This window comes from Aegilops tauschii, chromosome 5, assembly GCF_002575655.3.
Source record: "Aegilops tauschii subsp. strangulata cultivar AL8/78 chromosome 5, Aet v6.0, whole genome shotgun sequence".
NCBI classification, from domain to species: Eukaryota; Viridiplantae; Streptophyta; class Magnoliopsida; order Poales; family Poaceae; genus Aegilops; species Aegilops tauschii.
The window spans coordinates 421,225,138-421,241,521 of NC_053039.3; positions in this window are offsets into that span (position 1 = coordinate 421,225,138).

Consider the following 16,384-nt stretch of genomic DNA (forward strand, 5'->3'; position numbering starts at 1 on the left):
CGAGCCAGAGAAAGGAGTGGCAATCCTCAAGGATATCCATCAAGGCGAATGCGGCCACCACGCAGCCTCAAGATCACTTGTGGCCAAAGCTTTTCGCCATGGTTTCTTTTGGCCGACTGCTTTGGAAGATGCCAAAGAGATAGTCAAGAGCTGCAGAGGATGCCAAGTTTTCAGTTCCAAGCAACACCTGCCGGCTTCTGCACTCAAGACCATTCCCCTCACCTAGCCCTTTGCCGTCTGGGGACTGGACATGGTGGGCCCTTTCAAGACAGCCCGCGGCGGCTTGACACATCTACTTGTTGCCGTGGACAAGTTCACAAAGTGGATCGAAGCGAAGCCAATCAAGAAGCTGAACGGGCCGACTGCCGTAACATCATCATCACCGACAACGGCACAGCATCATCACCGACAACAGCACAAACTTTGCCAAAGGAGCACTGGCACGTTTCTGCGCGACGCAGGGCATCCGAATGGACTTAGCGTCCGTTGCCCACCCGCAGTCAAACGGCCAGGTCGAGCGAGCAAATGGACTCATCCTCTCCGGCATCAAGCCCCAACTGGTTGTACCACTGGAGCGATCGGCCGGCTACTGGCTCGATGAGCTGCCGGCTGTCCTCTGGAGTCTGCGCACTACCCCCAACAAGTCAACCGGCTTCACTCCGTTCTTCCTTGTGTATGGTGCCAAGGCTGTCATCCCAACCGACATCGAGTTCGACTCGCCTCGGGTCACCATGTACACGGAGGCGGAGGCCAAGGAAGCAAGAGAAGACGGCGTCGACCTGCTAGAAGAAGGCCGGCTGTTAGCACTCAGCCGGTCCGCCATCTACCAGCAAGGGTTGCGCCGCTACCACAACCGCAAGGTCAAGCCAAGATCCTTCCAAGAGGGCGACCTTGTGCTTCGGCTGATCCAGCGAACAGCCGGCCAGCACAAGCTCTCGGCCCCTTGGGAAGGCCCCTTCGTCATCAGCAAGGCACTAGGCAACGACTCCTACTACTTGATCGACGCGCAAAAACCAAGAGCACGCAAGAGAGACGACTCCGGCAAGGAGTCGGAGCGACCATGGAACGCGAACCTCCTGAGAAGATTTTACAGTTGAAAGCAGTATGTATCATGCAACCCTTTTGTATTAAGTACGAAACAACAGGCTCCCCGAGGAGCACTCGGGGACTGCCTTTATTTATCTATGAGTGACGAGTGTCATATCCATGAATGTATTATTACATTTGATTTCTTGTCTGGCACCGGGTTCGACTAGTCGGCCCGGGGACTGGCCGCCTCGAGCTATATTAAAAGTTCTACCTGCAGTCAGACAAGTAGTGTGCCGGCTCCCGAGTCCTCTCTTGTTGAAAGTCGCAGCTCGAAGAACCGACTGTCCGACTAGCAAGAGACAAGGCAGAAAGGACGCCCACACGAAAAACGGCTAAGGACTAATGAACTTATATAGCGAAAAGACGGCCTCCAGCCACGCCTGCCGGCTGTCAGAACAGCCGGCTGGCCGGCTTCCTAAACACTTAGCTCTAATCCAACAAAGCTAGAGTACTTGCCCTCCCAATTGGCCAAGCACTTCTCCAGCTACAGATTGCAGAGCAACTGTCTGTGTGGGAAGGCAGCAACCAAGGGAGGGCGGCAAAGGAAACAGCTGAAGGATGAAAAGCAAAGAACGAGGAAAAGCCAAACACATGCATAGTCATATATACATATAAAGCCCCCAACAGGCCGGCAATCGACATAGTTCGAATACACCCCCAGTGGGTGGAATTGTGTAAACTTAACAGAATATTGTTCCAAAAGTGACAAGACAGCAAAACAAAAGATAGCAGACTAGACTAAGGCGCGGCGTGGGAGCCGGGTTGGTCGGTGGAGATGGCATCGCCGGCTGAAGGAGTGGCCGGCTGGCGGGTCTCGGCTTGGTCACCTCCAGTGGCAGGCGACGCACCCGCGCGTGACGTGGTGCTGGAGGCGCGGTCAGGCTAAGGCTGGCCGGCCGCTCCACCATCCGGCCCAGCGTCTTCACCCTCCTCCTCCTCCTCCTCGCCCTCGTTGCTGGAGTCGATCTCCTCCGCCGAGTCTTCACCGTCTGTCGGGTTCAGCCCGAACCACTCCTCCGGCTGGGCAACACCATTGTCATCTACCTCAGGGGTGAAGGCGCTGGTGTCGGTGTAGTCGGCGATCGCCGAAGCCCGCCGGATGATAGCCGGCCGCGCCGGCTCCAGCTCCGTGTCGGCCTGCTACCGCCAGGTAGCTAGGTGATCCAGACTCAGGCCGGGATACCAGGCCTTGACGAACTCCAGCGCCCGCCTGGCGCCGGACCGAGCCGCCAAAGCCTTCCAGGCTTCAAAGCGGCCGACTGCCACCTCCAGCCAGTCGGCAGTCCGACTGGGGGTGCGGGGAACCACTTCGTCGGGCCAGAGGGCGGCCAATACTTACTCCCCGGCACGCTGAAGCCGGCGGAGCAGTCGGTGAGCCGGCTGGAGACGGGCCTGGATCGCCAAGAGCTGCTCCTCCAGCGACCGGCCAGCGTTTGGCGCAATCTCAGCGCCAGCCTGCCTCCGTGCCTCGCGGCGGGCCTCGATGATCCGGTTGGCAGCGGTGGAGTAGCCAGGGAAGTACTCTGCGCAAGAAAGAAAGAGAAAGAAGAGAAAACACCAAGTCAGAAAACGAGCCAAAAGCGGCAGACGGCAAGAAAGGACGAAGAAGTAGGCGGCTTGCCGTCAACCAGATCTTTGATCTGGCCATAGCCATTGATCAGAGTCTGCTTTGCTTCAGCCCAGCCAGCCGCTTCTGTCTCGTACTCGGCCTGGAGGGCGGCTTCGCGGTCCTGCACCGCCTTCAGAGCCGCCTTGTGGCCCTCCTCCTGGTCGGCCAACCTCTTGGGCAGGCGGTCACGTTCCTGCACCAAGGCGGCAAACTCGGCCTCCTTGGGACGAAGGGCAGCCTGAGACCCTCCCAGCTGTGCCCTCAGACCGGCGTTGGCCGCTGCAGAGACGGCAAAAAAAGAAGAAGCAATAAGAGGAAGTCGTCAAGGAAGATCCGACCCGACTGCTCAGCAGTCGGCCCGAATCTCGGGGACTACACCCAGTGGGTGCGCTGACGCGCCCCCATGTGAGATAAAGAACAAAGCACTTACCCCGGCTCTCAGTTAGGTCGGCGGTCTTCTGGGTCAGCTCCCGAGCCTAGGAGTTGAAGGCAGCCGCGCGAAGATTGTGGTAGTCCTGCAAGACAGGCAGAAGATCGAAGTAAGAACAAGAATAGCAAAGCTAAATCCACTAAGAAGTTCCAAGCCGTTTGCTCAGCAGCCGACTCGGAACTCGGGGACAACACCCAGTGGGTGCGCTGACGTGCCCCCACGGAAAAACCAAGATCAAAAAGAAGCAAGATAAGAAGACTAACCCGGATGGCCGCCCGCGTCGCAAGGAACTCGTCGTTGTATCGCCTCAACAACGTAGCCTGGGCTTGGAGCCGGGTCCGGACGTCCTGCGCGGCCACATTCATCACGGCCGTCCCTCCGCCCGGCGTCCACCCCGAGGTGGCGCTGGCCGCCTCCACATCCTGGGCCGACGAGCAGGAGCCCGCGGCCGGCTGCGGCTCCGACGCAGCCTTCTGCGGCTTTGACGCGGCCTTCCCCGAGCGCCGGCATGGCGGCATCCGGACCGCCAGCTCAGTCCTCGCGGCCGGCTCGCCCCCCGCCGACTGCGCAGGCGGCAGATCAGGCCGGCCACCTTGAGCCGTCCCAGTCGGCGGGGTCGGTACCGCCGCCCTCTCCAGGATGACGATGTCGTCATCCCTCTCCAGCCCCGGCTGGTCACCGCCGGCTTCTTCTGGCGGGGGCTCCGGGGCCCCAGGCGCCGCGACGCACAGTGGGGTGACCAACAAGGCCCCCTCCGCCATCGCCGCAGCCGCAGCCTCTGCTTGGGCCTTGGCGGCGGCGTCAGCACGCGCCTTCGCCGCCTCCTCCACCTGCGCCGCCTTGGCGGCGGCCGCCTTCAATGCCTCCGCCTCCCGCGCCTCCCACTCCTCTCGCGCCTCCCGCGCGTTCCGCTCCGTCGCCGCCAGAAGATCGGCACGGGGGTCCACGCGGCGAGTGGTGCTCCCAGATCCGCCCGGCGACCCAATGACGGAGGCGGCAGCCGCCCGCTCGAGCGACAGTGGAGCTCTGGTTGTTTGGAGAAAAAGACAAGGATTCAGGAGCCACCAAAAAAGAAAAAAGAGTACACGAAGGAGTATGTACTTACGCCGACACCGTCTGCGGTTGCTTCACCGCCTTGCGGAAGCGGGCCAACTCCTCCCGCCTAGTCGCCGATGCCCCGCCTCGGGGCTTCTTCGACCGACTGCCGAGCAAACCCTGCGCCGCACGACGATTTTGCCCGCCACCCCGAGCAGGCGGCGCAGCGGAGGAACCCACGCCGCGGCCAGACGCCGGCTGACGGCGCGGGACGACTTCGGCCTCGTCATCGTCCGGCCAGTCGTCGAAGCTGACTCCAAGCCCGGAGCCGCCTGCTTCGCCGCCGGCTTGGCCACCGCCCGCCTCGGTGTTGTCGTCCATAGTGGCCGCCCCCAAGTCAGGGTCCTCCAGATCGTGCTCCGTCCGGTCGGGGACGAATCGGCGCTCCGCGTCCGACCCGCCTGCAGGCCGAAGAAGAGGGCTCTGTCGAAGACAAGCCGACTAGTCAGAGTCGGCCAAAAGGAACTCGGCGACAAAACTGAGAGAAGAAGAAGAGACAAGGCGAACATACCGTAGGCGGCGGGTTGGCTCGGCAATATGGCTCCTTGCCGAACTGCCACTCTGCGGAGAGTTTGCAGTTCGCAAGGTAGTTCACCATATAGGCCACCTCGTCGTGCGGCATGTCTTTGGTACACATCCGGCTCGGATCGAGCTGGCCACTCATCTGACAGATCAGATGAGGGCGGCTCTGGAGTGGGAGTACCCGGCGCGTGACGAAGGCGGCCAGCAGGTCGGGCCCCGAGAAGCCCTCCGACTGGGTCATCGCTCGCACTCGGGCGATGGCTGCGGTTCCAGCCGGCGTCAGCGTCACGGCCCGGTAGGACCACTGGGGCCGCCTGCCCGCCGGTGGGCCGGCTACGTAAGCCGGAAGATTGACGTAGTCGCCCTGCGGGGCGACGTTCTTCACGTAGAAGTACGACTTTTGCCATAGCTTCACCGACTGGATCAGCGTGATGACGGGGAAGGGGTTGTCGGCAGCCACCCTCCGCATCGCGATGAAGGCGCCACTCTGAGCCGGCACGCCTTGCATGCGCGTGCCCAGCTTGGACTGGAAAAACTCCCCCCAGAGCTCGAGGGTAGGGAGGACGCCGAGGTAGCCTTCGCACAAGGTGACGAAGGCGGACAGCAGCACCACCGTGTTCGGTGGGAGGTGGTGCGGCTGGAGTTGGTAGAACTCGAGCCAAGAGCGGAAGAAGGCGCTCACGGGCAGGCCGATGCCGCGCAAGAAATGCGAGCGGAAGACTACCCGCTCGCCCTCCTGCGGCTCCGGCGTAATCTCCTTCGCCGGCGCGAGACGGCCTCCACCTTGTCCGCGCCGGGCAGCCGCCGCGTCTTGCGGAGGAATTCGACGTGATCCTCGTGGACATTGGAGCCGTCCCAATCCCCGCCGTACTGCATCGTGGCGTGGGGCTGGCGAGAACGAGCGCGGCGGCGGAGGAGCAAGTGGTGGAACTGCGTGGCGGCGAGGCGCTGTTGCAAGAAAGGGCAGGAGGAAGAAGATGGTGGAAAGAGGAGGAGCGTGCGAGAGCCTGCCGCTCTCCCCCTCCCCCTACTTATAGCTTCGCAAGGTGAAGCCAGGGAGGCAGGGCGTGGGGTGAGACGTGGGATTAACTGCACCCACTCCCCCCACGCCTCGCGATTATTACGCCCTAAAAGCGTGCCGAAACCGCCGCAGGGAGACGTGCGGGCAGCTTCGGGCCGCAGAGAATCCATGCTTGGGCCCGGGCGTGGGCGTGGCGGGCCCCCGACCTGTGGCGACGTCCCGTCGCGCGCGTGGGCTGGCAGGCTTTTTTGCCACGTGGTTCGCAGGCGGCAAGTGGCCGGCCCGCGGCCCGGTGCGCGCGCTGGCCAGCTCCCGCCCTCCGACTCCCAAATTTCTTTCGCCGAGACGGCGCCCCCAACCAAAGTCGGCTCCCAGCTGCCGGCTCGTCAAGATAGGAAGCTGATCGAGCTTCTCGACTCCCACCCAACCTCGAAGCCCAATCAGGTTCGGGGACTACTGTCGGAGTAAATGGCCACGAGTAGCCTAACCGACTACCCATGGTTCTTCAAAAATTATCAGGCCGATTGAGCCTCCAAGCGTTCGAAGCATTGGGCCGACTTCCCCTGGCCGACTACCGCAGGGGCCGGCTCTCCAAAGGCGACCCGGCCCCGGTAACCTCCCCCAAGATGGTTGCGAGATGGCCGACTCCAGGAAGTCGGCGCCAAGAGGACCGACTTCCAAGAGCCAGCCATGAAGCACGCCGACTCCACAAAGCCGGCCAAGACCGTACCCACCAAAACTACACCCACATAACGGCGACAAGACGGGGTGTGGCCACAGTGCGGCCCACTACCCCCGAAGCCCGAGGCAGGCATGGCCACAGGACGCCGTACGGGTCAGCCATCTCCCGTCCGGCTCGGCACTGTAGCCATGCTGGCCTCAACGTCACCCACGACAGACGCCAGTACGCCCCACGGGCGGCGGGCCCCTTTAGCCAGAGAGAGGCGCGAAGGCGGCCCGGCCTCCCCCAGTCGGCCAAGGGCGTAGCCGGCCCCCAGAAGCCGGCTACCCCCTCCCTCGAAGCATGTGCCACATTAAGGAGACAAGACGAGGTAAGGCTACAGTGAGTGCCCTCGAGGCGGCACACTGTAGCCACGCTTACCTCGACGAAGCCCTCGTCATCAGGGACGAGGCTACAGTAAGCAGCCGCCGACAAGACCCCTAGGCAGTGGGGCCGGCCTGTCGACCAAGAGGCCGGCAGCCGGCGGGACCCACCAGTCGGCGGGCCCCAACGGCCGGCGGAGAAGCCGGCGAGCGCAGACACTGACGACTGGGACCCGCGCCTAGCCGGATTACAATTGTACCCCCAGGGGGTAGGCCTATATAAACCCCCCGGGGCACCCATGCAAAGGGTTGGCTTCTTAGAGTTACACACACCATAGAGAGAGGGAAGCAAGAACTAGCCTTGCTCTTCTTCTCCCTTGAACCCGACAGCTCAAGGAGCATTTGTAGCTACTCTTTCTGATCTAGTGATCATGCGGAGACCCCGCAGAGCAAGTCTAGGGGTGTTATCTCCACGGAGAGCCCCAAACCTGGGTAAGATTCGCCGGCGTGCATGTCTTCGCCTCATCCCGTTTCCAGGCACCGGCGACGTCTTACTGGCACCCACCATGATAAGCCACCCGTTGGCATATGTCGCACCTACCACCCGACACTTCACCCGCCCAAAAAATGATTCCTCCCCCTGACATCTAGGGCGCACCGTTTCAAAAGCTGGCCTGTGGGCCTACTAAGTTGACGTACCAAGGGCTTTGTCAACTTAGTCAATATAAACGATTCTAGCTGCAGTGACCGTACGATGTTCATCCAACGGTCGTCGTGCTTCCTCAACCTCAGGTCTTCTTGCTCCAGCCGCCCAAAGCAGCGCCGGTCGTGCCGCCTGGTCCTGCCTCTCGTGGCCGGCTGTGCTGCCGCAGAGGCCTCACCGCCCCCTACTACTCCCACCGCTGGCCAGGCCATCCCTCCACTCACCCACACCCCCTGTTATTCTGCGGCGACGGTAGCGCAGCCGAACCAGTGAACCCTCGTACTCCTCTCCGCCTGTGCATCCACTGCCGCGTCTTCCCCGGCTCCGCGTCGTCCCTTTCCTAGGCCTCGCCGTCGTCCACCGCCCTGGTGCTCTCGGCGCAGCGTGGTCAACGTGGTCAAGGAATGACTTCCATTGGACGTGGACTGTACGTGGAGAGGCTGACAGCTGGGTCCACGGCAGCTGCAAGGAAGTGCCTCCTTATTACGCGGAAAATAATTATTCCTCCACATGACAGCGGGGACCCACCGGACGGGCCACCAGTATTTTGTGAAAAAAATTGTTTCCCCCTCTCTGCTGGGACCCACAGGACGGGCCACCGTATTTCGTGAAAAAAACGTTCCCCCCGCTGTCAGCTCGGACCCACCGGAAGTGCCTCCTTTTTACGCACAAAAAAATGAATACTCCCCCGGCTAGCTGGGACCCACCTTGGTGGGAGGCTGACTTGTGGGCCTACTAAGTTGACGGGGACGAAGGGCTTTGTCAACTTAGTCAATATGAATGATTCTAGCTCCAGTGACCGTACGATGTCCATCCAATGGCCGTAGTGCTTCTTCAACCTCTGGTCTTCTTGCTCCAGCCGCCCAAAGCAGTGCCGGTCGTGCCGCATGCTCCTGCCTCCCGTGGCCGGCTGTGCTGCCACAGAAGCCTCACCCCTCCACCGTCTACTGTTCATCCAGCCCTCCACCACACCACGGGGTCCTGTTCATCCAGAGGCAATGCCACCGCTCACTGTTCATCCAAACCCCCCCGCAACGCTCACTGTTCATCCCAGAGGCAGCATCGATCGGCTTCAGTTAGCAGGAGTAGCGAAGGAATCGCTCGATCGGGTTCAGTTAACAGCCATCGATCGATCGCTCGGGTTCAGTAACGCATAGCCTGCAGTGCAATCGCTCGGGTTCAGTTAGAGCCCAACGCCTCACTCGGGTTCAGTTAGAGCCAACGCCTCGCACACACGCGCGTACGTGTACGAGAGAAACGCGCATCGCTCGGCCCCCGACCTCCCACCGTAACCGGGAACTCCCCGAAATTTTCCTCGCCCTCGCTTCTACCACGGTTTTTTCCGTTATGGACGGCCCAAAGAATGTCATGTAGCTGCGTCTCCGGCCTGCCCAAGACGAAAAGCCCATTTCTGTCATGATTTTTTGTCATAGAAGTAGGAGCCCACCACATCTATGATGATACCGGGTTTTGTCACAATTATCGTCATAGAAGTTTCATATGTATGACAGAAAAAAATTTCGTTCGGCCCAAAATGTCATGGATGTGTCTTTCTTTTGTAGTGTCTGGGGCTCACGCCATTGTGAACGTAGTCAATAAACGAGAGAATTACACAACGAGCGGCTGACACCAGGGACCCAGCAGGCCGCGCAGTTGTTATTTACTTTTTCTTTTGAGGAACAAGTAGTTGTTATTTATACTAGTTTTAGCGACAGATCAGGGTAACAACGGGGATGTGCGGGGGTTGTGGCCCGTCTAGCTAGGGTTTTATTTATGTTTACCACATCATGAGCCCAGTTGTGTTTTTTTCTTGCTAAAAATGGCTAGCCCAGTTCTATTTTTTAAAAGAAATACCCAAACAAGGCCTACTTGCTTTATCAGCCCTGCTGGGCTGCAAATCTTTCAAGACGAGGAGAGTTTCATTCGATTTGCCCAGAAAATGGACTATCTGTAATGAGAAATGAGATGTACATTTTTAAAACACATCAAACGGGAATAAGTTTCAATTTTTTTCATTACAAGATTCTAAATTCCATTGTTTTTTATGCGTGGACAATTATTTGGATTTTATATTTATATAAATTATTTTTCAAAATAGTTTGAATGTGACTCGATATTTCGGGATTAAAAACAGTTGACCGCATCGAAATATGCAAAATTTCATATAGTTTTTAACCGTGGCCACAATATGGGGACTAATACTAACAAAAAGAAGATGGGCTCCAAAAAAATTCTTAAGAATTAGCAAATGGGTTGTAAATTATTAGAAATAATGGGAGATGGGTTGTATGATGTTTTCCATAGATTTGAGGCTGACTTGTGCACCTACTACAGGTTGACACATATGCTTTCCCAAAAAAAGGTTGACGCACACGCAACGCCGTGTCAGATTCGTCAACACACGAGAGCAATGACTGTTGGATGTCCATCCACCGCCCGTCGTGCTTCTTCAATCTCTGCTCTTCCTGCTCTAGCCACTCAAGCAAGCGCCGGGGGGACTGCCTGCTCCTTCCTTCCGCGGCCGGCTGTGCTGCCGCGCAGGCCTCGCCGCCCCACCGTACTCCCATCGCTGACCTGGCCATCCCTCTACTGACCCACAACTGCTGTTATTCTCCGGCGACGGCAGACGAACCAGTAAACCCTCATACTCCCCTCCGCGTGGGAAACAACTACCGAGTCTTCCCTGGCTCCGTGTCGTTCCCTCCCTGGTGCTCTCAGCGCGGCGTGGTCAACGAACGACATCCATCGGAAGTGGACTGTACATGGAGAGGCTGACAGCTGGGTCCACGGCCGCACGCAAGGAAATGCCTCCTTATTACGCGTAAAATAATGATTCCTCCACCTGACAGCTGGGACCCACCGGAAGGGCCTCTGTATTTTGCAAAAAAACGTTCCCCCTGCTGACAGGTCAGACCCACTAGCTATATCTTCGCACGCAAGGAAGTGCCTCCTTATTACGCACAAAAAAATGAATACTCCCCCGGCTAGCTGGGACCCCCCATAGTGGGAGGCTGACTTGTGGGCCTACTAAGTTGAAGGGGACGGAGGGCTTTGTCTACTTAGTCAATATGAACGATTCTAGCTCCAGTGTCGTACGATGTCCATCCAACGGCCGTAGTGCTTCTTCAACCTCTGGTCTTCTTCCTCCAGCCGCCCAAACCAGCGCCGGCCGTGCCGCGTGCTCCTGCCTCCCGTGGCCGGCTGTGATGTCGCGGAGGCCTCACCGCCCCCTACCACTCCCACCGCTGGCCAGGCCATCCCTCTACTCACCCAGACCCCCTGTTATTCTGCGGCGATGACAACCTCACACCGAAGCCGAACCAGTGAACCATTGTACTCCTCTCTGCGTGGGCATCCACTGTCATGTCTTCCCCGGCTCCGCTCGTCCCCTTCCTAGGCCTCGTCGTTGTCCACCGCCTTGGTGCTCTCGGCGCGGCGTGGTCAATGTGGTCAAGGAACGACTTCCATCAGAAGAGTATTGTACGTGGAGAGGCTGACAGATGGGTCCACGGCCGCAGCAAGGAAGTGCCTCCTTATTACGCAGAAAATAATGATTCCTCCACCTGACAGCAGGGACCCACCGGACGGGCCACCGTATTTCGTGAAAAAAACATTTCCCCCTGACTGCTGGGACCCACCAGCTACATCTTCGCACGCAAGGAAGTGCCTAATAGTCGGGACCCACCTGGTCGAAGCATACGTAGCGTTGTCATTCTGGTCACGAACATGTACGTACATACGATCGGTCTGTCTACAGGCTGCAGCGATGAACTGTGGCCGAGTAAGGAAGGGCACGTGTCATAGTAGAGGCGCGCATGTGTCGTAGTAGAGGCGCGCACGTAGCATGTACACGTACGTACAACCACGGTGCAAGAAAGTAAATACGGCCACGTACGTACATACGGGCGGGGTCTCGAACGCCTACTCACGCATAAGTACGGCCAGGGCTCGTGTACATGGCTGGGTCGGAAAGGAGAAACTGCGTCCTCGTCATGTTCATCGGGAGCCAACCGGCTTGGACGGAACAGCCGATCGAAACGAGGCCTGGCGTACCGCAGAACGGAGGAAACAGCCTTATGTTCGACCGGCCACGGTCGAAACGGGATCCTGTTCATGGGGAGGGGTCTGGCGTACCGCAAAATAGAGGAAACAGACTTCTCTTGGACCTCCTACGATCGAAAGGGGGTCATGTTGATCGGGAGGGGTGTGGCGTACCGCAAAACGGAGGAAACGAACTTGTGTTGGAGCACTACGGTCGAAACGGGGGTCCTGTTCATCGGGAGGGGTGTGGCGTACCGCGAAACGGGACTCCACGGGATACTGTTCATCTCCACCGTCGACCTCCTCCAGCCTCCACGGGCTACTGTTCATCCACCGTCGACCTCCTCCAGCCTCCACCTGCGACTGTTCATCCACGGGCTCATGTTCGTCCAGCCTCCATCGCGCGCTCCTCCATCGGCTACTGTTCAACCATCCCTCTCCACGGGGTCATGTTCAACCACCCCTCCATGGGCTACTATTCATCCAGCCCTCCACCGGCTACTGTTCAACCATCCCTCCACGGGTCCTGTTCATCCAGCCCTCCACGGGGTCCTGTTCATCCACGCCCAACAGGCTCGATCGATCGGGGTCCTGTTCATCCAGCGGCAACACCACGGGGTCTTGTTCATCCAACCCCCCACCAGGAACTGTTCATCCAATCCCCTAACAACGCTCACTGTTCATCAAGGGAAGGAGGCAGCAGGTTCGATCGGCTTCGGTTAGCAGCAGTAGCGAATGAAGGAATCGCTCGATCGGGTTCAGTTAACAGCCATCGATCGATCGCTGGGATTCAGTAATGCGTAGCCTGTAGTGCAATCGCTCGGGTTTAGTAGGCGAACGCCTCGCTCGGGTTCAGGAGCCCAACGCCTCGCACCCACGCGCGTACATGTACGAGAGAAACGCGCATCGCTCGACCCCCGACCACCCACCGTAACCGGGAACTCCCCGATATTTTCCTCGCCCTCGCTTCTACCATAGTTTTTTCCGTCATGGATGGCCCAAAGAATGTCATGCAGCTGTGTCTCTGGCCCGCCCAGGACGAAAAGCACATTTTTTGTCATGATTTTTTGTCATAGAAGTAGGAGCCCACCACATCTATGATGATACCGGGTTTTGTCACAATTATCGTCATAGAAGTGTCATAAGCATGACAGAAAAATAATCGTTCGGCCCAAAATGTCACGGATGTGTCTTTTTTTGTAGTGGAGACTCCCCAACATCTCCACGAGCACCTCAAGACTCTTGCCGCCAACATTGAGTGATTTAACTGTGACGAGACTCAAGATGGTTTCAACATGAAAATGCGGTATCTTATGGAAAAGTTGTTGACCACTCTCTCTCCATATCACGAGAAGATGGTGTGAGACATAAGACGTGAGTTTGGTTTCAAAAACATGTCTCCCGATGATGTTATTGCGACATTCCAACAATATGAAGAACACAACAACAATGGGAGAAGACATCTTGCCATGCAAAGTTGTTCATCAAAGCCGAACCTTGCCTTGAAGACCAGGCAAGTGTATGTTGAAGAACAAAGTGAAGTAGAAGAACAGTATGAGGAAAATGATGAGATTGACTCGGATTAGTGCCCCTCATGTGAAGATATGTGCTACTTGTGAGCTGCGTTGGGATTTCCTCTGATGTAGTACAGTAGAGTAAGTATTTCCCTCTGTAAAGAACCAACATTATCAATCCAGTAGGAGAACCATGCCAAACCTCGTTAACAGCACCTGCACACACAAAAGCAAATACTTGCACCCAACGCAATCAAGTGGGTTGTCAATCCTCTCGGCAGTTATTTGCAAGGATCAAATCTCGTAGTGATAGATAGATAAATAAAATACAAAGTAAAAGAACGGTAATAAAATTGCAGCAAGGTATTTTTGGATTTTATATATGATAAAAGTAGACCCGGGGACATAGTTTTCACTAGAGGCTTCTCCCTCGAACAAATAGCATACAGTGGGTAAAAAAATTACCATTGGGCAATTGATAGAAAAGCGCATAGTTATGATGATATTCAAGGCAATGATCATGTATATAGGCAACATGTCCTTCTCTCGAATTGGAAAGAAGCACATCAGTGAAATCCGATCCCGTGATGCCTACACCAACTAGAGAGGAAGCTAATGATGATGATCATGAAACTTCAGATCAAGTTACCACTGAACTTCATAGGTCAACCAGAGCATGATCCGCACCAGAGTGGTACGGTAATCCTGTTCTGGACGTCATGTTACTAGACGAAGGCGAACCTACGAACCCAGATTCCGACAGATGGCTTGAGGCCATGAAATCTGAGATAGGATCCATGTATGAGAACAAAGTGTGGACTTTGGTGGACTTGTCCGATGATCGGCAAGCCATAGAAAATAAATGGATCTTCAAGAAGAAGACTGACACTGATGGTAATGTTACTGTCTACAAAGCTCGACTTGTTGAAAAAGGTTTTCGACAAGTTAAAGGGGTTGTCTACGATGAGACTTTCTCACCCGTAGCAATGCTTAAGTCCGTCTGAATCATGTTAGCCATTGCCGCATTTTATGATTATGAAATCTGGCAAATGGATGTCAAAACTGCATTCCTTAATGGATATCTTTAAGAAGAGTTGTATATGATGTAACCATAAGGTTTTGTCGATCCTAAAGGTGCTAACAAAGTGTGCAAGCTCCAGCGATCCATCTATTGACTGGTGCAAGCATCTCGGAGTTGGAATATACTCTTTGATGAGGTGATCAAAGCATATGGTTTTATACAGACTTACGGTGAAGCCTGTATTTACAAGAAAGTGAGTGGGAGCTCTGTAGCATTTCTGATATTATATGTGGATGACATATTCTTGATTGGAAATGATATAGAATTTCTGGATAGCATAAAAGGATACTTGAATAAGAATTTTTCAATGAAAGACCTCGGTGAAGCTACTTATGTATTGGGAATCAAAATCTATAAAGACAGATCGAGATGCTTAATAGGACTCTCACAAAGCACATAACTTGACAAAGTTTTGAAGTTCAAAATGGATCAGTCGAAGAAAGGGTTCTTGCTTGTGTTGCAAGGTGTAAAGTTGAGTAAGACTCAAAGCCCGACCACGACAGAAGATAGAGAGAGAATGAAAGTCATTCCCTATGCCTCAGCCATAGGTTCTATAAAGTATGCCATGTTGTGTACCAAACTTTTTGTGTACCTTACCATGAATTTGGCAAGGGGGTACGATAGTGATCCAGGAGTAGATCACTAGACAGCGGTCAAAATTATCCTTAGAGGACTAAGGAAATATTTCTTGGTTATGGAGGTGATAAAGAGTTCGTCGTAAAGAGTTACGTCGATACAAGCTTTTACACTGATCCAGATGACTCTGAGTCTCAATATGGATACGTATTCAAAGTGGGAGCAATTAGCTAGAGTAGCTCCATGCAGAGCATTGTAGACATAGAAATTTTTGAAATACATACGGATCTAAATGTGGCAGACCCGTTGACTAAACCTCTCTCACAAGCAAAACATGATCACACCTTAGTACTCTTTGGGTGTTAATCACATAGCGATGTGAACTAGATTATTGACTCTAGTAAACTCTTTCGTATTGGTCACATGGCGATGTGAACTATGGGTGTTAATCACATGACGATGTGAACTAGATTATTGACTCTAGTGCAAGTGGGAGACTGAAGGAAATATGCCCTAGAGGCAATAATAAAGTTGTTATTTTATATTTCCTTATTCATGATAAAGGTTTATTATTCATGCTAGAATTGTATTGATCGGAAACCATAATACATGTGTGAATACAGAAACAAACATTGTGTCCCTAGTAAGCCTCTACTAGACTAGCTCGTTGATCAAAGATGGTTAAGGTTTCCTAACCATGGATATGAGTTGTCATTTGATAACAGGATCACATCATTAGGAGAATGATGTGATGGACCAGACCCATCTGTTAGCTTAGCATAATGAACGTTCAGTTTTATTGCAATTGCTTTCTTCATGTCAAATACTTATTCCTTCGACTATGAGATTATGCAACTCCCGGATACCGGAGGAATGCCTTGTGTACTATCAAATGTCACAACGTAACTGGGTGATTATAAAGATGCTCTACAGGCATCTCCGAAGAAGTTTGTTGAGTTGGCATAGACCGAGATTAGGATTTTTCACTCCAAGTATCGGAGAGGTATCTCTGGGCCCTCACGGTAATACACATCATAAGCTTGCAAGCAAACGACTAAGGAGCTAGTCACGAGGTGATGTATTACGGAACAAGTAAAGAGACTTGTTGGTAACGAGATTGAACTAGGTATGAAGATACCGACGATCGAATCTCGGGCAAGTAACATACCGATGGACAAAGGGAATTATGTATGTTGTCATAACGGTTCGACCGATAAAGATCTTCGTAGAATATGTAGGAGCCAATATGGGCATCCAGGTTCCGCTATTGGTTATTGACCCGAGAGGTGTCTCGGTCATGTCTACATAGTTCTCGAACCCATAGGGTTCGCACGCTTAACGTTCGTTGGCGATATAGTATTATAGGAGTTATGTGATTTGGTGACCGAATATTGTTCAGAGTCCCGGATGAGATCACGGACATGACGAGGAGTCTCGAAATAGTCGAGAGGTAAAGATTGACATATATAGGACGATGGTATTCGGACACCGGAAGTGTTTCGGAGGGTACCGGGTACTTATCGGGTCACCGGAAAGGATTTTCGGGCACCCTCAGCAAAGATATGGGCCTTATGGGCCAAGAGGGGAAACGCACAAGCCACAAGGGGCTGGTGCGCCCCCCATACCAGGCTGGCCTAAATAGGAGAAGGAAAGGGGGAA